Source organism: Schistocerca americana, chromosome X (genome assembly GCF_021461395.2).
Source record: "Schistocerca americana isolate TAMUIC-IGC-003095 chromosome X, iqSchAmer2.1, whole genome shotgun sequence".
Lineage (NCBI taxonomy): Eukaryota > Metazoa > Arthropoda > Insecta > Orthoptera > Acrididae > Schistocerca > Schistocerca americana.
Genome location: NC_060130.1, coordinates 664,863,470 through 664,889,131, shown reverse-complemented (window position 1 = coordinate 664,889,131; position 25,662 = coordinate 664,863,470). Strand labels below are relative to the sequence as shown.

The window sequence follows — 25,662 nt, the reverse complement described above, 5'->3', positions numbered from 1 at the left end:
CTCTCTCTCTCTCTCTCACACACACACACACACACACACACACACACACACACACACACACACACACACAAATTTGAAACATTTGAGCGGAAGAATCCAGTATTAGGTAGTAACTGCTTACAGATTAATATTTCATTAGCAGTTTCTAACACAGATGGTAATACAAGGGGCAGTGAAATGAAAAGCCTGTTTTTTGTTTGTGAAAATATTTGTTGCATTGGGAAAGATTCTCTCCACTTTGAATGGCATTAAAGTGCAGAACTTCAATGCTGATGGAATAATAATCCTTCAAACATCTCTGTTTTCCCACTATCACCAAGCTGACATTACAAATGAAGCATAACCCTGCATTGTTTTCCTCTGTCGTACATTTTTGCACAAAAATTGTGTCTCGGTGTTACAAGGACACTGCTCCTTGGTAAGAAAGCACATATTTTGTGAACGAATACCAAATGAAGCCTTGTCCCCTCCAATCATTTCATTACTGAGGCCAGACACTGTTTTGATTTATGCGAGTTGTCTCTGAATTATTGCTTTCCCCCATGCCTTAATGACAACGTGGATGCTATGAGATTCATCTGAATTCAGAGAAAGCAAATTCCAAGTAAACATTATACATTTACTATTAGAATTTCACTACTTACTGACAGAGCTCACTTTCTCTCAACAGTCTCTTTCATTGTTTGGTTCAACAACGCAGAAGGTTTATTTTGAAAAGTAATAGATAAAGTGTTGTAAAAGTGCAAGTGTTCCACATTTTGAAGATGTAAATGTGCCGCTATGTTGAGACATATTGTGTAGCTACTTCTTTCGGTAAATGATGTCTCTTTTTCTTAATGTTCACTTGAACAAGGCAAATTTGGCAGAGTATGCATCTTATACACTTGCATTAAAAATGTGTATTCATAAAATCTAGTATGACCTACACAAAGATACAGTTGCTAAATATTATGCCATTTTTTAAGAAAGAGTTGCAGGGTTAGACACCCTCTTACCAGTAAAAACATATATAAAAAACTTTGAATCAGTGGTAAAATTCCTCAGTGATGTAAAATCTAATTGGTAAGATCACTTTTAAAAGTGCAAAGCACAAGGAGATTGTTACAATGCTGCCCCAAAAGTTATTTGGATTCCCCACTGAGCCTGACTATCAATAGGGAGAACACATCATAGGTAATTGGGCTACGTATTCCAGCCACATCTTGCTCCCGTGCGAAGCACTGCCACCAGCATGTCATGGGGAGCTGGCCAGTGTTGAGAGGATGCCAGTAGATACGACAGCCTGGCTCTTGCTAGCTAGTCTCTTGAGCCTTTAGTTATGTGTCATTGAACAGTAGAGTTTTGACCTGGCCTGTGTTACATTTATAATTTGGATTATCAACAGAACAAGTGATCATAAACTTGTACCACCTACATGGAGTAGGATAGAGAAGTGGCAGCAAGTACGATCTCACTGTGTAGTTATTCCTGTGAAGCCTGGACCCCTAGTTTCTAAGGCTGTGGTGACAGCATTACAGGATTACAGCAGTTACAGCAACAACTACTGCAGCAATATCAACAGCTTGAAAAGCAATGGGAACTTCAGGAGCAGCAACATGAGAAGCACAAACAGCAAAGGGAATTCCACAACAACTGCAGAAATTTCTGTTACAACTGCTGCAAAACCAACAACGTTCTGCAGCTGCAGTTTCCGCGCCTCCCTCCTCCTCCTCCTCCTCCTCCTCCTCCCCCCCTCCTCCTCTTCCAACACCACCACCACCACCACAACCACCATTTGCTTGCATTGATGAGGCAAACAAGAGTTGGGAGTCCTATTAAAGTCAATTTGTTCTTCACTGCAAGGCAAGGCAAGTAACTGACCCAGAATGTTAGTGCATACTCTTACCGCCTTCTAGTAATAAACTGTATGAAGTGGTGTAAAAACTATTCCCACTCTTGAACCCCTGTAGGTTGAGCTTTTCAGATGTTTGTGGTTTGCTGACTGACTATTATGATCACCAAACCCCATAGCTGCAGACAGGCAGAAATGTAACCAATGTCCTAAGAAATGTAAGCAATGCAGAATGGTCTGCTGAATTTACAAGTTTTAGCACACTAATATGATTTTTCCTGTAAACAGTGTAGCACATCGAATGCCAACTCATTAATCTGTGATGATGTTATTATATGTCTTTCTCCTGATAGTCTTTAAAGTTATTGGATGCATTCTACATCTGCATGATTACTCATCAAATCACAATTAAGTGCACTGCAGAGGGTTCATTGAACCACCTTCCAGCTATTTCTCTATCATTCCACTGCGGGAAAAATGAACTTTAATTTTTCTTGGTGAGCTCTGATTTCCATTTTAGTATGATGATCATTTCTCCGTATGTAGGTAAGTGTGAACAAAATATTTTCACACTCTGTGGAAAAAGTTGATGATTGAAATTTCATGACACAACAAAACATGCTTTTATTTTAATGATTGACATCATCAATTCGCACATCATATCTATGGCACACACTCCTCTATTTTGAGATAATAGAAAATGAGCTGATCTCCTTTGACCTTTTTTTATGTCCTCTTTCAACCCTGTCAGTTAAACATCCCATAGAGCACAGCAGTGCTCTAGAAGAGGGCGGGCAAATGTGTAAGCAGTTTCTTTAGTAGACCTGTTGCATTTCCAGCTACTAGAACTTGCCACAGCTAATGAAGTAACTGCATCAATGCAAGCTATATTTCACAGTTCTTCTGGTGTCAATGTTGTTAGTAGCATTAGTACTCATTATGCTCCCCAATCTGCTGATGACTTCCAATAACATCATCATTCAGTCTATCAAGCATCTGTTCATCTGGCATTCTGGTGACACAGGATTCAGTAGTTAGTGCAGTAGTTCAAGATATATCACCCTCATCATCAATAGAAGAAGAAGAAGAAGAAGAAGAAGAGTTTCGTTCATTGTCGGTGTTCCCCAAAGTGAGGGGAGGCTTAGGCAACAGTTTCCTTCACAACATTGTGAAAAGCTCCCAGAAAAGTTTGTTCTATCAAATCTTCTCGAAGCTGTAGCCCATGGCATCAACAGTCTTGTTGCTCTTTCCATGATGTCACCTGTTTTGCATGCTGTGAACCGAGCACCTAATAAGTGTCTGCCTTGGTTGGTGTTTGTAAACAATGTTGGTCATCAGTGACCTCCATGCTACCTTGCCAGTACTCATAGCAGCAGCAGGTGGGCTGTAGAGGCTTATGCTACAACAGGCCATTGACAGAGCAACAGCACATTCCCAGCATGACACAGGTGCTACTGTGCCTCTGCTTAATGAGGACAAGTAGCGGTGCATTGGCTTCCTGCAGCTGAGGTCCCCTTGACACAGAGTAGTTATGTACAATGGCCAGTTGATCCCACTGTAGGATCAGATCTTAGTCCAAACAAAGTATACAAATGCAGTTCGGCAACTGGCACTACTAGCAAACAACTCTTGGGCAACAACTAACATTTTTGACTGAGACACTTTTGTACTTTTTTGTTCTCAAATTCTGTACTAGGTGAATCTGATTTCAATTGCAAGACCATTTACAGAACTTAACACAATATGTGCACAGTTTAAGCAACTGTTTGTACCTGCATTAGATCGTGCAACAGGGTTCCAGGCCCAAATATCCTCAAAGCATTCCTGAATCTGATTTCAACTGTGACCATTCACAGAACTTAACACATTTTGTGTGCAGTTTAAGCAATTGTTTGAACCTGCATTACATTGTGCAACAGAGTTCCAGGCCCACATATCCTTAAAAAAATCAGCAGTGCCAAAGTTTTGCAGACATCTAGTGCCTTCTGCCATGTGCAAGTAGGTTAAAGTAGAACTGTATTCCAATTAAAATTACTTGATAGTTGATATCTGTCACTTGCTGCTACTGTGTTGCCACATCCATTGCAGTAAAATGCTATTAATGTGTAACGTGATGTGACGTAGCAAGCAGCCTCCGTGAAATATGATGGAAATGGGAGGTGCTGTGTCAGCAGTTGATTTTAACTGACCAATAAGTGAACCATAGCAGACAATGCGTTTGTGTAGTCCTGAATTTAAACTCGTGTCCTAATTTAACCACAACCTCGTGATATGCAATGTAGCCAAGAAAACAGCACTCAGCAGTCTGCAGCAGAACTAAATCAGTGTCACTGTTCACTGCGTGTAAGGCTAACTTCTACGACCAAACTCAAGACTGAGAAATTTCGGTTTCAGCGGTAAAAGCAAACTGTAATTTCTCGCTGTCGTATGTTACCTGAAACTATCCTCACAGTGCCTACATGGATTGCCATGTTACCAACAGCTAAGCAGTCCAGGTTGGCACTCTATTGCAGATTACAGGCGACACAAGCAGATTCCAAATGTAAAAAGAATGATAGAAAGAAAATAAGAGCAAATAAAAAAATCAATATGATGACAAAAATGGAGAAGTATTAGAAACAAAAAAATACATTTAAACCAATTAATTGAATAAAAATAATAATCAGAGTCTTTTGGTTAGATTTAGAAAAATAAAAAGTTTCATTGCAGTTGACGAGATTCAAAGCTACGACCTTCAACAGGTCGGATTTATATACTAATGATTGTGCTCTGCCATTACACTGTGGAACATTGTTGTATTTATGACTGTGTGACCCAGTCACAAAAATTAACTGCAGCCTTCAAAAATTCAGCTTCACTCAATGCTGTGATTATAATAACTCTACAGTATATATGATGCAAGCCAGATAAGGAGTTGGAAGTTTGACAATGGTGAATGGCTCAAGCATGATTTTGAGTACTCTGATTGGAAGAAACCAGCTACGACACACAGAGTGTCAAAGATCAAGTAATTTGATTCTAATTGGAGAATGGTTGCAAAATATGGGAGTTATATTCCCAGTATTGTCAAGCCACTGGGCTGTGCCCCTTGGTCATGGTTATGAAACCAGATGGAACTCTTAAAATTTGTGGTGTTTTAAGTCTAACATTAATTCTCAGGAAAATTTTGATCCGTGTACAATTGTTGGTCAAAATTGACTGGGGGCCATTATTTTTCAAACATAGATCTCACTAATGCCTAATTTCAATTGCCTGTTGATCAGATGAAGCAATTCCTAGTGATTAATATGCCTTCGACATGCACCATTATAACAGGTTGCCATTTGGAGTACAAATGCTTTCACAGTATTTCAGAGGTACCTTGAGTAACTCATCCAAGGTATCCCCAATTGTATTAATTATTTAGAGGACTTGCTTATTATCGGGGCCATGGGGGAGTAGCACCTGCTAAACCTACAGATGTTGTTTTGTTTGAACAGTTTCACATTTGTTGTCTGCATTGTCACATGGACAGATGTAGTTTCTTTGAGGCAAGCATCAAGTATCTGGGACATACATTAAGCAAAAAAGGGCTTATGTCCACACAGGATCATGTGAATGCAATCACTAAGTTACCAGCTCCTAAGAACGTGAAAGAACTAGTCATTCCTCAGCAAAGTAAATTATTGTGCGCATTTTATTCCTGATGCGGCCCATATTTCCCATCTGCTTACTCAGTTGCATAAAAAAGGTGCTAAATTGGTGTGGTCAGAGGCATGTTGCAATTTAATAAGTGCCTTAGGTTGCTATCTTCGACTCTGCAGTGTGGTACACCATGAGTACACACCACAAGGTCAATTAATCACCAGAGAGTACTACAGGGATGTCCTCCGTTGCCTACATGATGCTGTGTGGCACAAGGGACTGGACTTGTGGTCAACATCATGACAATGCTCCAGCACATTCCTCACACTGGATTCAGCCCTTTTTTTTTTTTTTTTTTTTTTTTTTTTTTTTTTTTTTTTTTTTTTTTTTTGACAAGAGAGGGCATTATGGCAGCAACAGTAGCCAAGCTAAACTCCATTTCAAAAGAGGCTTTTTCAGCATACTTCCAACAATGGCAGCACTGCTGGGATTAGGTGTCCAATGCTACAGGTAAGCCAGGGTTGTTTTTTCCCCTCTGGCCAAAGTTCAGATGCTATTCTAACAGACTTTGACTGTCACGAGGAAGTTCATATGTATCTCTGTGGTACTAGGTTCTACCTGATCACCAGTTACAAGCACCTCATTTCACTTTTCAGTTCCTGTTGGAAATTTCTGGATAGTATGGCACAGTGGGTGTTGTTCCTAAGTAACTATATATGCAAGATCTATTATTAGCCCACCACGCAGCACTCAAACGCTTGACACATTTTTTTCGCTTGCTGCACAGCCAAGACACTGAGTGTGACAGATCTGAAGTGCTGTGTTTTGCCTTAGATGCAAATGAGCCATGATCTACTACTCTACAAGATGCTGTCTGCTGTGCAGGGTGGTGGTGGGGGGTTGGCTGAAGCAAGTGCATGAGGGCACCAACACGGAATGGCACATCAATTTTTCCTTGTAGCTTAGGCTTAATGTTACAGGGAGTGTCACTTTGTTAGCTACAGACAATTCTGAATGCCATGGGGTAGTTCCTCCCAGACTTTGCCCCCACGTATTGATGCTTCTCCACACTGCACACTGGCAGATGTGCAGAATGAAGGCAACATTGCTTCATCATATGTATTGTCCTGTTTTTTTGCCACCATGAACACACCATCCAAAACTGCCAAGCCTGTGCTACACCGCATCAGTCGTGCCCTGACCACCCCTGGCAAAAAGTGCATTGTTATTTTGTTGGACAATTTTGGGGAGCAATTTGGTTGCTAGTTGTCAATCCCCTCTATGATTTCCCATATGTGGCATGGATGGATAACTCTTCAACAGTAGGTACTATCTATGACCTGTGTGTGATATTTGTAATAGTGGGGCACCTTCCACCCTAGTTCCTGACAATGGCCATTAATTCATGGCATCTGCATTTTAGGATTTTTGTAAACAGAATGGCATTGAGCACCTGATCACTGCCCCTTTCCATCCCACATCCAATTTGGAAGTGGAGTGGTTGGTCAGGATCTTCAAAATGCAGATGTGCAAGATAATGATGACAGCCAATTCCTGGAAAGCACTTGCCAGCTCCTCTGCCACGTACTGATCCACCCCCATAAATGGGCATAGCCTGGCAGAAATTTTATAAGGTCATAGACCCAAAATCCTCTTCGACCTGCAGCATTCGACTCAGTGGGCTCTTCAACTGTGCAGAGCTGTATTACTGTGTGGGCTCCCATGTCTGGGCATGTACTTTAGAACAGACCCTGTGTGGACCCCAGGCATCTTTGTCAGTAGTAGGGGGCAGCAACTGTCTGAGGTTGCAGCTAGCCAAGAGCCGCTGGTCCAGCATTGGAATCAACTCCATGCTTGATGTTGTGTACTGTCCTCTGCTCCCCCCTCCCCCCCCTCCCACCTTTCCACTCAACCACCAACTGGGCATGACCTCTACAACTAGCCAGGGCTCAAGCCTACCCACCAGTCTGTCTGCTACAACTATAAACTCCACCCTTATGTTAGGTGCCAACATGGGGTTGACTGTGACCAGCACTGGGAGGTGATGGAGGTGGCACCACTTTTTCCCCCTAAGCCACTTCAGGTCTCACCACCACCACTTGTGGCCCCCCTCACCAGTCCATTGATGGAAGTCGAGCATATTTGGACTGAAACACCCATAAAGGCCAAACCATCGGTCCCATCTGCACCATGGCTGACACCCAGACTCCTGCAGCCAGTCCCAGGACTCGCCCCAGAACTCATTGATTGACTTGTTCTTCCACAGACAGTGCCGCCTTGCGGCCCAGCCGATTATGTTGAGGAACTACCACAGGAGGCTTTGGCAGGGATCCTGGCGCCTCCCCCCTGTCTACCCTTTCTCAGCGAAATTGACACCAGCTGGGACATTTCAGGCCCTACATGCCAATTAAAGGGGGAAGGAGGGTTAGTATCTGACAGTGATTCAAATTCCCTGCCCAACCTTGTACCGTGTGCATGTGGTGATGCCTTCACCACTAGCAATGCTTAAAAAAAAAAATAAAATAAAATAAAAAAAAAAAATAAAAAAAAAAAAAATAATTTATCGTCAGCTGTTCATTTCTCAAACTAAAATCAATGGAAAGTGATATTTTATACATCCCACTATTGAAGCTACTGCCATGATCAGTTCTTGATAATGCTATTTTCATATTTCGTGTAACACTTTTAAAAACATAAAATCCTACCAGGATTTGAATCTACAATCTTCTGATCCATAGTTCGAAACGTTGTCCATTGTGTCGATTAACATTGTGTGCACTCTGCTGATTGTCTCATGTACTAGGAAATTGTCACCACATTTGCCAAGAATTTTACTGCTCTTTGGTCCTTAGTCCATGACTGCAGTGACAACGAACAATGGCATGTTTTAAAGGTTAAGCTCGCCTTACTTTCTGAAAGTTTACTTCACATGGATGTGACAGTTAACAATCTAGATATAAGATACAAACCCACTTACAAAATGTTCTAAAATTCCTAAGTTTTTATTGAGTTTAAGGATGTTGCAGGGAGCAAGGGGAAAGAATGTCTGTTCTCGCTCGTATCTCCACTCTAAATGGGTGGAGCATAAAGCATCAACTTTCGGGAGGTTTTCACTATCAGCGTTCACAAAATTTCTTTCTTATATTACATAAAGCTTGTAAATGTGTTTTCTGACACCCAACAGATAAACTGTTTGTAGAAAAAGTAATGGAGAGATCTAGTAACTTCGGCTAGCACTCCTATAACACATGTATAGCTTCATCGTACTCACAGTCTGTGACGTCACTAGAGCTTCAGCCAGTAAAAAAGCATTTTCGATTACATGACCAAATCTTGAAAAATTTAATGATTTCTAAGCTTTAATTACTTAAAAATAACAGATATTTTGTGAGAATATTGACCAAAAATGCTATGTGAATGTTGTTTTTACTCAGAATAATGACAATGTGAACCATATATTTAAGATAGGAAAATAGCTTTTACTTTTTTGTTTGATGGCACTTTTGTGTAACACAAGATTGGTATTTAAGGCTAAACTTCTGCAAATACTATGCATATGTTATATTGTGTGGTAAGTATTGATTGCATTGTTGTACTGTTTAATAAAAATGGCGGTGCAAAGAGTACTAATGTGACTACAAACCCATGTGTCAGTTGTTGATCCTGTATTATCGGCAGTCTTTAGTCCTGTTTGCTAGTAACAGAATGTGTGCTGCTCATGCATCGTACCCACACAGAGATAGCCATGCCCACAGTACCCAGCCCTGATCTAAAGCTATGCCAGACCAGGACTTAGACTTGGATAACCGTCTTTTGTGAACAGATTTCTGTTGCTTGAGCCATCCGAGCATGCTTCATGGATGAAAGAAAACTTCAACTTCCTTGAGACTGTTTCCTTTGCATCCTTCCTATATGAGTCAGTAAGCTCTGAACATGAAAGGCTGCTCTCTAGGTTCAAGTCCTGGTCTGGTTCATTTAGTCTTTACATATGCAGTATAATCATCTCAGGATGTGAATTGCATATAGTAAAAGTACTCTGTTATGTAATGTAGTCTTATTAACAGATACTGCATTCTCAATTCTTTTCATCAACTGATAACAGAAGAAAGAAAGAACTAGAAAATTAAAACAATAGCACTTCTCCTATCACCATGGCTGTGAAAAACTATTTGTAATTGTTTGTAAAACTGAGTTGTAGCATTTAATAGAGGCACTGGCAGATTTTGTCTATTGTCAAAACTTTACCACAAGAATGTTTTGCTCAGTAATAGAATGGGTCAGTATTTCATGTTTAATTTTTTTGTAAATTTCAACATGCTTGGCATGTCCAATCACGCTGATGTGACCACCTGTCAAAAGCCTGAATAATCACCTTTCGCAGTGTGAGACATCCAGGAAGAGTGTCAGTGAGGTTCTGGAAAGTGCCAACAGGGATGTGGGGCCATGCTTACGGCAGTGTCATGGCCAGCTGTGCTAAGTTTCTCAGCTGAGGATCCATGACGTGACCAGCCAGATCGAGGTGGTCCCACAGATTCTTGGGTATAAATATGAGGAATTTGGTAAACTCATCCTGGTGCCCTTCGAAACATGCTTGTACACGGTGAACTTTTCAACACTTGATGTTGTCCTGTTGGTAGATGCTATTGTGCCAAGGAAAAACAAACTGCATGTAGGGGTGCACATGGTCCCCAAACATAGATGCATACTTGTGTTGATCCAGTTCGCCTTCCAGAATGACGAGATTATCTGGGGAATGCCACAAAAACATTCCCCAGATCGTAACACACTCTTCTGGTTGCAGGTTGTTTGCTTTCAAATGTTGGTTGGTTGGTTGATCCAGGGGAGGGGACCAAACATTGAGATTATTGGTTCCATCAGTTTAGGGAAAGATGGGGAAGAAAGTCGGCTGTGCTCTTTCAAAGGAATCATCCTGGCATTTGCTTGAAGCAATTTAGGGATTCACGGAAACCTAAATCAGGATGGCCAAATATGGGTCTGAACCGTCGTCCTCCTGAATGCGAGTCCAGTGTGCTAACAGCTGCGCCATCTCGCTTGGTTTTCAGATGTTATCACACCATACGTGCCTATGGCCATCTGTCCGATGGTGCATAAAATGCGAGTCATCTGAAAAGACCACATGTTGCTGCTCAGTGAACATCTGTTTGTTGTACTGGCATGCAAATTTCAGTCTTCATCACTGATGAATAGCATGGTTGCATGAAACAGGCGACTACTGCAGAGGCGCATACGCAGCAATGTTTGCTGAGCAGTCGTTAAGGAGACACTGTTGGTAGCCACTGGGTTCATTTGGTGGCACATCTATTGATGTGTACACATCTCCACAGCCATCATTCTTGCCATGCACGGTATACTTTAGCCACAGTGGCATGCAAACAATCTACAAACTTGGTGATTTCGGAAATGCTTCTACCTTATACACCCTGTATAGCAGACAAATAATAACATCCCCCCTATTACGTCCTTACTCAATGTGACGAAAATGTTCTCTGTCTTCCTTCCCCCACACCTCACTCTCCGCTGAGGTCGAAGCTTAACTTAGCACAACAACTTCTATCGGTATCTACAACCTATCTTATAACAACTGCAGTGATGTGCGTTTTTTGAATGTATCTGTCTTCTGAATATTACAAAAACCCATCTTTGGAATTTCTAATCATTTCATTCTATATAATTTCTTTCTTTTCAGGTTAAGTATCAGAAAATGCATACTAGTATTCTAGAAAATCACATTACTTAGAGTACTTTCATTTTTTGATTTTAACACATAGTATTTATCATTATTTTAGCCCTTAAGTGACACAACATTTCAACACTACATTTCACATGTTTATTGCCTGTGTTTTGGAAGTGTGGCACCAGCAGCTCAAAAAATGCCTTCATAAGCATCAATTATATCACTCTTTCAAAGTGAATTAGCAAAACAGGGATCAACAAGTGAAGACTGTAAAGAAAGTTCTAGAGGTATGTTAGCAGTACAGCAAGCTAGGTCTAGTTTCACATCTTGTTCTCAGTCTGATGTAGTCAGTACAAAAGACAGGTATGATTGTGTTAAGATTTTCCCATTTACAACTTGATTTCTGTAAAAAATTAGTTCTTTATTTATTGGTAGAAGTAACTTCAACAATGCTGCCAGATTTGAAATATTAACCAATATACGGGTTCCAGAAAAACACATACATTTCCAGTTCCGAAACATTATCACGGAAAGGGACAAAATCTCAGATTTCAGCATAGATGTCTCTAAATGAAAGTAGCTAACATACAGAGGTGTTGATGCTGCTTACTGCAAAAATTGTACCTTATTTTTAATTTTCAGCCTTTTGGTTCACTGTACAAAAAGAAATTAAAAAACTGGAAGAAAGCAGTATAATATTTTGGCAGGCACACAAGAAATCAGTATCACAAGCTGCTGTAGTTACAGCAATGAGGAACTTCTTAGGAACTATTGGGACAGCTCATAACTTTTTTAGGCACCCAAAAAGGAGAGGTATTCTTTTACATTGCATTAACAATTGTGAATGATCATGTAGTGCAAAAACTCTAAAAAAAGCTTTGTGCAACTTGGTGCACTGAAAGATCTGATGTTGCCACTGATTTATAGGACATTCTGGAGTGGTTATTGAAGAGTTGACACTTATATTGTGTTGGTCATAGTATGAAGGCTTTCACGACCGGATGACATATCTTCTGGTAAACCTTCCGGGATGTAAGGTCGTGGTCCATGAATGTGTTGGGCCAAATGATTCCTCAGACACAGCTACAAATGCAAACTCTTTAATGTCTTCTATTCTGCAGTGTGAATTTGTCACCCTGCTAGCTGAGTGTTTGCATTTGATCATACATTATGCAAAATTCTTCAGAAACCAATACACTGTTTGTGAGAAGCCATGAAAGCAGCTGAAGACACTAGAGAAGAATTGGAAATTCTGAGATCTCTGCTACTGTTTTTGAGAGTGTGTCGGATGAAATTTGTCAACATCTGGACATATTACTCTCAGTTCCCTGGATGGTTAAGAACCAAAAGGGCAGACAAAACTAGTTGATGTGTGATGCTGAAGAGTACCACCAAGTGGCTGTCTTTATCCCAATTTGAGATTGTTTTATAACAGAGTTAAGGTCTGCAGAACATAAGAAAGTGCTGTCTGAATTATCTTCACTATTCTTGGTGTCATCCAGTGAAGTACTGGTAAATAGTGAAGAATAGGAAGAGTTAAAGGCCTTAATTGAATTCTACTTTGAAGTTATGGAACGTGGAGTTGAAGATGTCCTTGCTGAATGACATTAATAGAGAAGAAAATCTGTGAAAGAAGATTCCAGGCCTTCATCTACCATGGGAGCACTGCAGCTATGCGGCAAAGACAAGTATCTTAATATCAGCAAGCATCTGAAGATTTTGGCCACACTTCACATAACTACAGCCACAGCAGAGAGGTCATTCCCCATTTTGAAGACATATCTTTAAGGTTCAACAGAACAAGCAAGTACAAAGTTCGTACAGTGCTTCTTATATTTGGTACTAAAACACTTCTAGGATAAACACTTTTCAGAAACACTAATATTCAGATTTACTAATGACTTGCTCTTTATTTAAATGCATGCAATGTTTTGTAAAGTGCTTTCTTTCCAGACCAACAGTGCTGAGAAAGAAAGTGTTGGAAGTGCACTATGGTGTAACATGTAGTTTATAGATGCTAAATACGATTTATGGAGTGATTTACATTGACATCAATATGCACCACAATTTTTCTACTACAGTGCTTACATTCTCATCAGAATATTCAGTGGATGCAATCTGTGTTCCAATTCAAAACTTTTAAGAAGTTTGAAACAGTTCAGTTGCTGATATTTTGGGATACTGATCTAAATGAACATCTTCATCTTGTACCTGAACAGAATTCACCCCCCCCCCCCCCCCCCCGTCTTTTTTTTTTAAGAGTGGATATTCTGAACAGGAGATTCGCCTTCCCTTATGTCCGATGCGTGTTAGAGAAACTGAGGAGCTGGAAGAAAGTGATGAACAAACAAGAAAGGTAATTTTGCCATACATCAGTGGTGTTTCTTTGAAAATAAGAAGACTGTTGAAGAAACATAAGTTAAATGTGTCTTTCATCTACCAATGAAACTCGGAACTCTTCTAGTCTCAGTGAAAGATGATCTTGGTTTAAGAAGGCCTGGTGTCTATAAGATTCCATGTAGCTGCAGGTGTCAAACATTGGACAAACTTGTCATACCATAGAGGATAGATGTGTCAAACATCAAACACCGAAATGCTGTCGTTGACGTCTTCGTACTGGGACTCACAGCTTAACTAATTTGCTTAACAGGGACACTGGATGCCAACTCATCACCGCATGGGATCCTGTGCTGGCCACGTTAAAATCACAGCAAACACAAAAAAGAACTGTTGGTCGTACGAGGGATGATTTATTTATTTATTTATTTATTTATTGTTCCGTGGGACCACATTAAGGAGAAGTCTCCATGGTCATGGAATGAGTCAATACATGAAATTATAACACGATTGTAGAAACAGATAAAATGAAATATAAGAAACATATTCAGGCGACACGTCATTAGTTTAAATAAAGAAAATCAAGAATGTAACACTGGAATTTGCTTAATATTTTAGCTCTTCCAGGAGCTCCTCGACAGAATAGGAGTGAGCCATGAGGAAACTCTTCAGTTTAGACTTAAAAGAGTTTGGGCTACTGCTAAGATTTTTGAGTTCTTGTGGTAGCTTATTGAAAATGGATGCAGCAGAATACTGCACTCCTTTCTGCACAAGAGTCAAGGAAGTGTATTCCACATGCAGATTTGATTTCTGCCTAGTATTAACTGAGTGAAAGCTGCTAACTCTTGGGAATAAGCTAATATTGCTAACAGCAAACAACATTAAAGAAAATATATACCGTGAGGGCAATGTCAGAATTCCCAGACTATTGAATAGCGGTCGACAAGAGGTTCTCGAACTTACACCACACATAGCTCGAACAGCCCGTTTTTGAGCCAAAAATACCCTTTTTGAATCAGAAGAATTACCCCAAAAAATAATACCATATGACATAAGCGTATGAAAATATGCGAAGTAGACTACATTTCGTGTTGAAATGTCACTTATTTCAGATACTGTTCTAATGGTAAATAAAGCGGCATTTAGTTTCTGAACAAGATCCTGAACATGGGCTTTCCACAACAGCTTACTATCTATCTGTACGCCTAGGAACTTGAACTGTTCCGTATCGCTTATAACATGCCCATTCTGTCCGATTAAAATATCAGTTCTTGTTGAATTGTGAGTTAGAAACTGTAAAAACTGAGTCTTACTGTGATTTAGCATCAAATTATTTTCCACAAGCCACGAACTTATTTCATGAACTACGTTATTTGATAATGTTTCAATATTACACACAAGATCCTTCACTACCAAGCTGGTGTCATCAGCAAACAGAAATATTTTTGAATCACCTGTAATACTAGAAGGCATATCATTTATATAAATAAGAAACAGCAGTGGCCCCAGCACCGATCCTTGGGGAACGCCCCATTTAACAGTGCCCCATTGGGACTTAACATCATTACCACTCTCAATATTGCGGAGAATTACCTTCTGCTTTCTGTTCTTAAAGTAAGAGGCGAACCAATTGTAAGCTACTCCCCTTACTCCATAATGTTCCAACTTCTGCAGTAATATTTTGTGGTCAACACAGTCAGAAGCCTTCGTTAAATCAAAGAAAACGCCTAATGTTCGCAACCTTTTATTTAATCCGTCCAAAACCTCACAGAGAAAAGAGACTATAGCATTTTCAGTTGTTAAGCCATTTCTAAAACCAAACTGTACATTTGACAGCAAATTATGTGAATTGAAATGCTGCAGTAGCCTTGTATATACAATCCTCTCGATAACTTTAGCAAACACCGATGGCATAGAAATAGGTCTATAATTATCTCCCTTTTTATAAAGTGGCTTCACTACCGAGTACTTTAATTGGTCAGGAAACCGACCACTCCTAAAGGAAAAGTTACAGATATGGCTAAGTACTGGGCTAACATACATGGAACAATACTTCAGTATTCTGCTAGATACCCCGTCATATCCATGAGAGTTCTTGGTCTTTAGTGATTTAATTATTAACTCAATCTCCCTCTTGTCAGTATCATGGAGGAGCATTTCAGGTAACAGTCTCGGAACACTTTTTTCTACGAGCGCTATATGATTCCCTGTTGGGACTAGGTTTCTATTTAGTTCACCTGCTATATTCAGAAAGTGATTATTAAATACTGTACATATATGCGACTTATCAGTAACACGGACATTCCCACTATGCACTGATTCTATATCCTCGACCTGTCTCTGCAGACCAGCCACTTCCTTTACGACTGACCATATGGTTTTAATTTTATCCTGAGACTTAGCTATTCTATCTGCATACCACATACTTTTTGCCTTCCTAATAACTTTTTTAAGCACCTTACAATACTGTTTGTAATGGGCTACTGCATTTAGATTGTGACTGTTTCTAACGTTTTGATATAATTGCCACTTTGTTCTACAAGATATTCTTATACCTTTAGTCAGCCACCCAGGCTGCCTGCTTGTGCTAGTACCCTGTTTTGAACGTTCTAACGGAAAGCAACTTTCAAAGAGCACGAGAAAAGTCTTGAGGAAAGCATTATATTTATCGTCTACTGTATCAGCACTATAAACATCTTGCCACTCTTGTTCCTTGATAAGGTTTACAAAAGTCTCTACAGCAACTGGATCAGCTTTCCTAAAAAGTTGGTATCTATATTTAACCTGTGTTGCAGCACAAAAATCTTTTAGACTTAAAATTTGTGCATCATGATCTGAAAGGCCATTCACCATTTTGCTAACAGAATGCCGTTCTAGTAATGACGAATGAACAAAAATATTGTCTATGGTTGTTCTACTGTTCCCTTGCACTCTCGTTGGAAAGAATACGGTTTGCATAAGATTATATGAGTTAAGGAGGTCTACCAGCATCCTTTTCCTTGCACAATCACTTATACAATTAATATTGAAGTGACCACATGTAACTAACTTTTTGTATTTCCTATAAAGTGAACCAAGAACCTCCTCTAGCTTTAGCAAAAATGTTGTGAAATCGGAGTCTGGGGATCTATAAATAACAACAGTAAGAAGTTTAGCTCCACTAAATTTAACCACACCTGCACAATATTCAAACACCTTTTCAGTGCAGTACTTTGAAACATCAATTGACTCAAATGGGATACCGTTTTCCGCATACATGGCTACTCCCCCAGACCGCAAAGAGCTCCTAGAAAAGCTGCCAGCCAACCTGTATCCTGGTAAAGGAAGCCTCTGAATTATCTCCTTATTTAAGAAGTGTTCAGATATACCAATAATTTGAGTCAACATCTATAAGTAGTTCACTAACTTTATCTCTAATGCCTTGTATGTTTTGATGAAATATACTAATTCCCTCACTAATTGGATACCTAAGCTTTGTCGAAAGTGGTTTCTTTGTTAGAGAGACTTCCCTTAAGCAGGAATACCTGTCAGCTGACTTCAATCTAAAAAAGGTACAGCTCTAACACCCACAACTACCGGAATTTTCCCATGAGTGATCCCACCACCCCCACCTATGCTGTCACCTATATGCTTTGCCAACCTCCCCTTTCCATACCTGTTGAGGTGCAGGCCATGTCTAGTGAAACCCGTCCTGCTGATAGACTCCACCGACACCACTGAAATGTGACTCATGCCTTCTGTCATTAGCGCACCCCCAAGTCTCATGTTATTACGCCTGACGGCTGTATTAAGACGAGGCCAATCGTGACGCTGAAACAGTTCCACGAAATGCACATTCGTGTTGCCAGTCTGAGTGGCTATCTTTTCCAGGTCACCATCTATGTCATACTCCCCATCCCTATCAATACTATTACCAGCCCCACCCACAATCACTACCTGATCCTCTTTAGTAAAATCCCTACATAACCCCCCTGTGCTGTGGTGGTGACATAGGTATTTGGTTGGCAAAGATGAGGGTGGGTACAAGCCAGCACAGACATGTAATTCGGCAGGTGGCTCCCAACAGAGAGTGCTGGGGCTGCTGACGGCAGCGTTCAGTGTGATTGACACACCTCTGTGTGTGCATTCATCAGCAGACAGGTGGCATAGCTGTCTCTCTTGCTACCAATATGCATATCTGTGCTATTGGTCACCAAAAATTGGATCACTCACACCTGCACAGTTTCTTCTCTGATTGTCGTAAATATGAGGCTTTGGTCACAGCCTGAGCAGTGTGTTTGCCACATATGAAGATGTTAGTCAGTTGTGCGGATGAAATATTGTGTCGTTTTCACGACGACATCTGTCGTCTCGCCCGAGAACCATATTTACAACTAGTCCATTGGGAAAGCCTCAAGCAACACATAGCAACTCATCATTAACATCATTCAGCATAGTCTTACAATTGCCATGTGATGATCTCGTATGCATCTTGATACTCTTCAAACACTTGCATGACAAACATTACCTGCAGAAATAATGTAATATAAACTGTTGTAAATTTGTCGCCTTATGAATGAATAATAATTGTCCCATCAAAATTAATAAAAATAATAAAACCATTTCATGATGATTATTAACACTTACAAGCACATCAGAAATCACTTGAAAGAGAGAATATATCTTAAACTTTTTTGCTTCAAATAGCCTTTTCTGTCATTTTCTCTATTATTTACCTTTCCCCATCAATGTATATGGTGATTGTTACTTGTGGTGTGTTAACAATGACAACAAAAACAACAACAACAAACAGCATTGGTCTATTGTTTGAAGAGGGATCTTGTGATTTCGGGCTGATTCTTCAAACAAAAAGAGTGTGATAACAGTTGCACTCCTGTTTTATCTATCTACGCAATTGTTCTGTGCTGTTTAGCAGAGATGATTACAGCAGAACTATAAGCAGAAACTTATTTTTAAGCAGTGACACGAAGAAATTTAACCCATGTTTGGGGAAAATTCAACTTGATTTCAACCACGTGTTGAAGCTTATATTTTGAATTACGATGTTGGTGCAGAAGCATTTTAAAACTTCTTCAGATTTTGCTTCTGCTGATTGTACAACCACCTTTTGTTCATTGTTTCCTGTGTACACATAAATCTGAAGACTGACATGGCCAAATAGAAAATAAGACTGGGTGACTACATTAATGGTTGTGTAGACATGTAAGTGAATACTGTATTTTAAGTAGTAAATTTGTAGAAGCTTATGTAATTTAAGACACTATAAGAAGCTATATTTTTTGTATGTATTCAGTAACTTATTAACACTGCCAGTGATTAATTGATGACTGACTAAATAAATAAATCATGTAAAATCAATTTGAATTTATTTTAAAATCAGATCTCTCCTGCCATCCATGTCAGTTAATATATTTTTCCTTAAATTATGAAATTTGACAAATGCTAGTAGGTGGAGTTTCACCCTCATTAAATTCACAAGGACTGTTAACGTATGTCCAACCATTCACAAAATTTTATTATACGTGAAGTCTGAAGTGAAAAATCAGAAGCACTTCACAAAGCTGTACATTGATTGAGACAGACTTGTCTGTGACACTAAAAGTGTTGTCTTCCTTAATTAGTTTTCTCTGTGGTTTCCCTAAATCAGCTTTTGTAAATGCCATGAAGGTTTCTTCAGGAAGGCGAAGTTGATTCCAGTCTGTTCCATCCTCGTTCAAATGTCCACAGTGTCAGTTGGACATTGAGCACTAACTTACCTAACTCTACTTCTTTTGAATTCCCAACAAATAAGTATGTCCTTTTATTAATTTGTTAACCAAATAAACAAATGAATATACTGTGCAAGGAGACTGGTATCTCACAGACCTCATACAGTATGCCCATTGGCAATGTGGTATTTTCCAGAAAATGCTACCCCCAGATACCCCAGCAATGATGGAAAGAAGCAGATATCCAGGAAAGATTATTAAGGCATCTTTCTTCATAGAAACAGGCAATTTGAGGACTGGAAACTTGAATACAGAAATACTATAATTCTGGATTGGTAAGTGATTGACCATCTATCATATGTCAACATATTGTCATGTCTGAGGCTACGAACATCGATCAGAGGCCACGCTTTATTGTGTAGCCCCAATAATCCTTGGCTTGAGGCCAGTTACCGCTAAATGGTTTCACTTCATGATGAAAGTTTCAAAAGTTTCTGGAAAATCTAAAAATAATTCGAATTTTACTTCTGAAAGTTGCTGTATTTGTGTAAGCACTGAGATTCCTTGCAAATGGGAATGTACTTCAATGCTAGTAAAACCTAGCTTCATTTCAATCTAAAGTCACTTACTTGACATTATTTGGAGACAACATGGAGCTGGCCTGAGCATCTTTACCCCTCTTGTACTCATTGTCAAATGAATTAGCCATCACCTGTAGGCTGATATAATTATCCATCACCTGTAGGCTGATATAATTATCCATCACCTGTAGGCTGATATAATTATCCATCACCTGTAGGCTGATAGATCTGAGTACAAAATACACGATTCTTCTCTTGGGGTGCATATAAGGAAGATTAAGGAATGTCAGGAATGTTTTTGGGTGCCATTAGTGAATTGCATATATTCACTCTTACCTGAAGATTGGTGATGGTGGTGGTGATGTTGATGTTGTTGAAGATGATCATGATCTAACAAGGTGGCTGTATAGGTACACTGAAGTCCAATAATTCAACTGGTAGAATAATGCAATTTGTGTTATCAGTGTGGTTTGTTTAGTGTGGCAGCATAGCAGATACTTAGCAACTAGCAAAAATTGCTAGTAAATAGTAATATATTGCAGTAAACATTTGGCAATAGATGTTTATAGATAAATGTAGCAGAAGACTCATTGATATATAGACAGCAAGGGTAAGAGTTAGTATGCAATCCCATATTTATATCCTTTTGGGATTGTTAAACTGCAGGTCTTAACATGATTCAGGAAGAAAACATCTAATCAATCTGATGTCAAGAGTTGTTGAACATATGTATGAAGGATGAAGAATCTAGAATGAATTTCAGCACCTTCCACTTACCATACCAGTGACTGCCATGAAGGAATCTTGCATATCTCATCTACCAAGAGAGGCTTCCCAAGTAATTCATGAAATAACTAACTAAGCCAGTCTAAGTTCTCCCATCAGAAATTGTACAAATTACCATTGGAGGTAAAACTGAGCAAATTGTGGCCTCATTTTATTAGGGCTCTGTTGTCATCAAAGAGGGATGTCACTCGATAGTTGGAAGTACAACTCTGGTTGATATGTAACATTGCAGCCATTGCATCATTCTTAGAGTGACATCCTGCATGATTCACATCAATTATATATTGTCACAGCTGCACACAAATCATGTTGGACAAATTGGCTTTGCTAGAGAAGTAAACTTAACATGAAACACCTAGAGATTTTCTGTTTGAGGTGATTTCATTTAGGCGTGCTGTTAAAGCAACAGCCTCTTATGTTAGTCAGTTGATGTGGCAGGAGTATGCAACATAATGATAACAATTGAGAATCATCATCAGTCAGTCAATGTTAAAATATTCATCCATTATAGATAAAATCAACGATTGTCATCTTAGCTTATGTCATCATTTTAAATGAGACCCCTGAACCATAGGTAGTCAACAGCCTCATAATATTGCTAATATAAGGGGCATTCAAAAAGAAACGAGCCAGAGGCATAATTACAGAAACCAGTACCTGTATCCAGAATGAAATTTTCACTCTGCAGCGGAGTGTGTGCTGATATAAAACCTCCTGGAAGATTAAAACTGTGTGCCGGACCGAGACTCGAACTCGGGGACCTTTGCCTTTTGTGGGCAAATGCTCTATCATCTGAGTTACCCTATCATGACTCACGCCCTGTCCTCACAGCTTTACTTCCACCAGTACCTTCTCTCCTACCTTCCAAACTTCACAGAAGCTCTCCTGCGATGCTGCAGAACTAGCACTCCTGGAAGAAAGGATATTGTGGAGACATGGCGTGCCACAGCCTGGGGGCTGTTTCCAGAATGAAATCTCCAGCCATCACTCGTCCCAGGAACGCATTCCCTTCCCGAGCCTAGTGCTGCAGATGAGCATGACAGTGGGCCATTCCACATGCTTCTTGGTGTTGTTGAAGACTGTAGGCCACTCATTGGGCACAAACTTTGTGCATGTGCCGTCATACCTTCATGATGGTGTGAACATTTCCGATGCTCAATCCGACCAAGGCGGCTATGGCTTTCACTGTCACTCGGCGGCCCTGAGTAATGAGGGCATCCACCAGCTGGACAATGTCATCGGTAATGCAGTGTGGTGCCCCAGACCATGCATCATCGGCTAATGACACCCATCCTTCCTTGAAGCACTTTTGCCATGGCTTGACCCTTGTAAGGGACATGCACTGTTTGCCGTACACTTGTGACATTCGTTGATGACTGTCCATTCCTCCTACTCCTTCCGCTGTCAGAAAATGAACAACACCTCTTTGCTCTTCTTTTGGTGCCTCCATGTCACTGCAATGAACTGGCAGCGTTGGATGATTGTTGTATGCTGCTGATAGCTCTGTATAGTTATGTGACGTACATGCATGCCCTCTAGCGATGGGCTGTGAACTTCCACGCTCTGGTCAGAATCACACCTCGTTACACACGCCACGATAGTACCCTCCTGTCACTGGCTTGCGCATTCCAGATGCCAGCTCATTTCTTTTTGAATGCCCCTTATATTTGAATTATGGAACAAAAGCTGAGCCATTAGCACAGTACTTGCCAAACAAGAGATAATGATTTGACATTAAACCTTTTAGTCCAGTGCAGAGTTACATTTGTTTTTGATTCAATAAAATTAGTGTCATCTAGCATGCTGAAAATGAATAAATTCAATTTTGAGATGTGTGGAACAACAGGCTACTTAAAATTCTGAAAGAGATCTCCGTGACAAAAATGAGAAATGAGTTTCAGTCTGAGGATCTACACTCCTGGAAATTGAAATAAGAACACCGTGAATTCATTGTCCCAGGAAGGGGAAACTTTATTGACACATTCCTGGGGTCAGATACATCACATGATCACACTGACAGAACCACAGGCACATAGACACAGGCAACAGAGCATGCACAATGTCAGCACTAGTACAGTGTATATCCACCTTTCGCAGCAATGCAGGCTGCTATTCTCCCATGGAGACGATCGTAGAGATCCTGGATGTAGTCCTGTGGAACGGCTTGCCATGCCATTTCCACCTGGCACCTCAGTTGGACCAGCGTTCGTGCTGGACGTGCAGACCGCGTGAGACGACGCTTCATCCAGTCCCAAACATGCTCAATGGGGGACAGATCCGGAGATCTTGCTGGCCAGGGTAGTTGACTTACACCTTCTAGAGCACGTTGGGTGGCACGGGATACATGCGGACGTGCATTGTCCTGTTGGAACAGCAAGTTCCCTTGCCGGTCTAGGAATGGTAGAACGATGGGTTCGATGACGGTTTGGATGTACCGTGCACTATTCAGTGTCCCCTCGACGATCACCAGTGGTGTACGGCCAGTGTAGGAGATCGCTCCCCACACCATGATGCCGGGTGTTGGCCCTGTGTGCCTCGGTCGTATGCAGTCCTGATTGTGGCGCTCACCTGCACGGCGCCAAACACGCATACGACCATCATTGGCACCAAGGCAGAAGCGACTCTCATCGCTGAAGACGACACGTCTCCATTCATCCCTCCATTCACGCCTGTCGCGACACCACTGGAGGCGGCCTGCACGATGTTGGGGCGTGAGCAGAAGACGGCCTAACGGTGCGCGGGACCGTAGCCCAGCTTCATGGAGATGGTTGCGAATGGTCCTCGCCGATACCCCAGGGGCAACAGTGTCCCTAATTTGCTGGGAAGTGGCGGTGCGGTCCCCTACGGCACTGCGTAGGATCCTACGGTCTTGGCGTGCATCCGTGCGTCGCTGCGGTCCGGTCCCAGGTCGACGGGCACGTGCACCTTCCGCCGACCACTGGCGACAACATCGATGTACTGTGGAGACCTCACGCCCCACGTGTTGAGCAATTCGGCGGTACGTCCACCCGGCCTCCCGCATGCCCACTATACGCCCTCGCTCAAAGTCCGTCAGCTGCACATACGGTTCACGTCCACGCTGTCGCGGCATGCTACCAGTGTTAAAGCCTGTGATGGAGCTCCGTATGCCACTGCAAACTGGCTGACACTGATGGTGGCGGTGCACAAATGCTGCGCAGCTAGCGCCATTCGACGGCCAACACCGCGGTTCCTGGTGTGTCCGCTGTGCCGTGCGTGTGATCATTGCTTGTACAGCCCTCTCGCAGTGTCCGGAGCAAGTATGGTGGGTCTGACACACCGGTGTCAATGTGTTCTTTTTTCCATTTCCAGGAGTGTATATTGGGCCTTTATCAAAGTTCAAGACATTAACATATTAGCCATGTTTCTGGAATGATATTTCAGACTCAACTGAGTTAATTAGTTTCTGTCCAATTTTACTTCCAATTTTGTCCATAGTTTCTGCTTGAAGTAACAACTCCACAGCTTAGGAATCCAGTGGTCTGTGATATGCAGCAACACCAAGGACAGCATCAAAAGCAAAACATCTAATACGTGGAAAAATAACACTAGATGATGAAGAGGCACAGAGAACATGACCAATGGTGAGACAGCACTGACCAATGAATGTATTTGTGCTAAGAAGGACTGTGTTGATTTTTCTGTGGAAAGATAATGCCATGTTAGTGATTGTGTGAATAGATTGCTGGCAAACTTTGAGCCTATCACCCCAAAGGACTTAGTTTGAAGCTTATCAATTATATGCTATAATTGATGCTTCCAACAAGTATGGAAACATTACTGGAGGATAGGTTGAAGTGGGACTCGTCTGAAGACCTCAGCAAGATGACAAAGTGATTAAGACACTGGATCTAATTTGAGAGGACAGCCATTCACATCCTCGTTTGAGCACCCAGTTTTAAGTTTTCCATGGTTTTCTTAAATCACAGAAGGCAAATGCTGGGATGATTGCACTGAAAAGATAGGGTTGATTTCTTTCATCATCCTTCACCTATCCCAGCTTGTGCTCCATCTGTAATGACCTCATCAGCAGTGAGACATGAAACCCTAATCTTCTTTTCCCTCCCTCCCTAATCTGAAAACATTACATTTTGTCTCTCAGCATGCTAACAGTAACTTTCATACAATCATTTCAGTTTGAGATGTTCGTGGCTCCTGAACAATAGATGCTGATCTAATAGCATTCATGTCACCACTGCAGACAACAGTGTATCATTGAGGCAGACAAGTTCACATGTTTTGCAGTGTTCCAGTATCAAGTAAACACGGGCAAAACTGCACTTATTACAGCCATGCGATGAAGATAGTAACCATGTCATGCCTTGCACTGCACTTGTTAAAATGTTGAGGTAATTTCGTAAACCAATTTACCAGACATCAATCATTCCTACCCTGTTCAGACATTCTTATTCTGATATTGTCTCCTTTGACCTCAAAGCATCCAGGCAACTGCTTTCTTTTTTCTAGTTGGCTTCAATGTTCGCCAGCATTACACTGATCTTTTTAATCAGACTAGAGTGTGCACTGCAGAAACTGTGTGTAGGCCATTTCTTTATGATTTTACTTATTTTTGGTGCACAACTCTACACATCCTCTAGGTATGGATGAATTATTTCTGGGTATTGTAAGTTTCATAAACATTAGTGTAACTGACAATATTATGGAAAGCAATATTAAATCAACAAGCCTTCTGTATCAAAATATATGTTGGTGAAGAAAATAAGGTGTAGACTGCTTTTTCAGTAAGGTTCTGGAATATGGATGTATACACATCCGCACGGGTTGGAGAAACACTGTAATATACAGGGTGTTACGAAAAGGTACAGCCAAACTTTCAGGAAACATTCCTCACACACAAATAAAGAAAAGATGTTATGTGGACATGTGTCCAGAAACGCTTAATTTCCATGTTAGAGCTCATTTTAATTTCGTCAGTATGTACCAATTCCATGACCTCCACGCTCTCCTGATCTCAACCCTCTTGACTTTCATTTATGGGGGCATTTGTAAGCTCTTGTCTACTCAACCCCGGTACCAAATGTAGAGACTCTTCGTGTTCGTATTGTGGACGGCTGTGATACA

General features: G+C 40.8%; 1 protein-coding gene across 6 annotated transcripts in view; it reads left to right on the top strand.

Annotated features, from left to right (window-relative positions):
• Window positions 1-25,662, top strand: part of LOC124554752 — a 207,831-nt gene that overhangs the window by 147,540 nt on the left and 34,629 nt on the right. Inside the window, exon 8 of one of the 6 annotated variants that reach the window (XR_006968432.1) lies at window positions 19,392-19,530. The exons of the other annotated variants lie outside the window; for them this stretch is intronic. The gene's annotated coding sequence lies outside the window, so the exon portion shown is untranslated. The remainder of the gene's footprint in view (window positions 1-19,391; window positions 19,531-25,662) is intronic. 6 annotated transcript variants of the gene reach the window in all.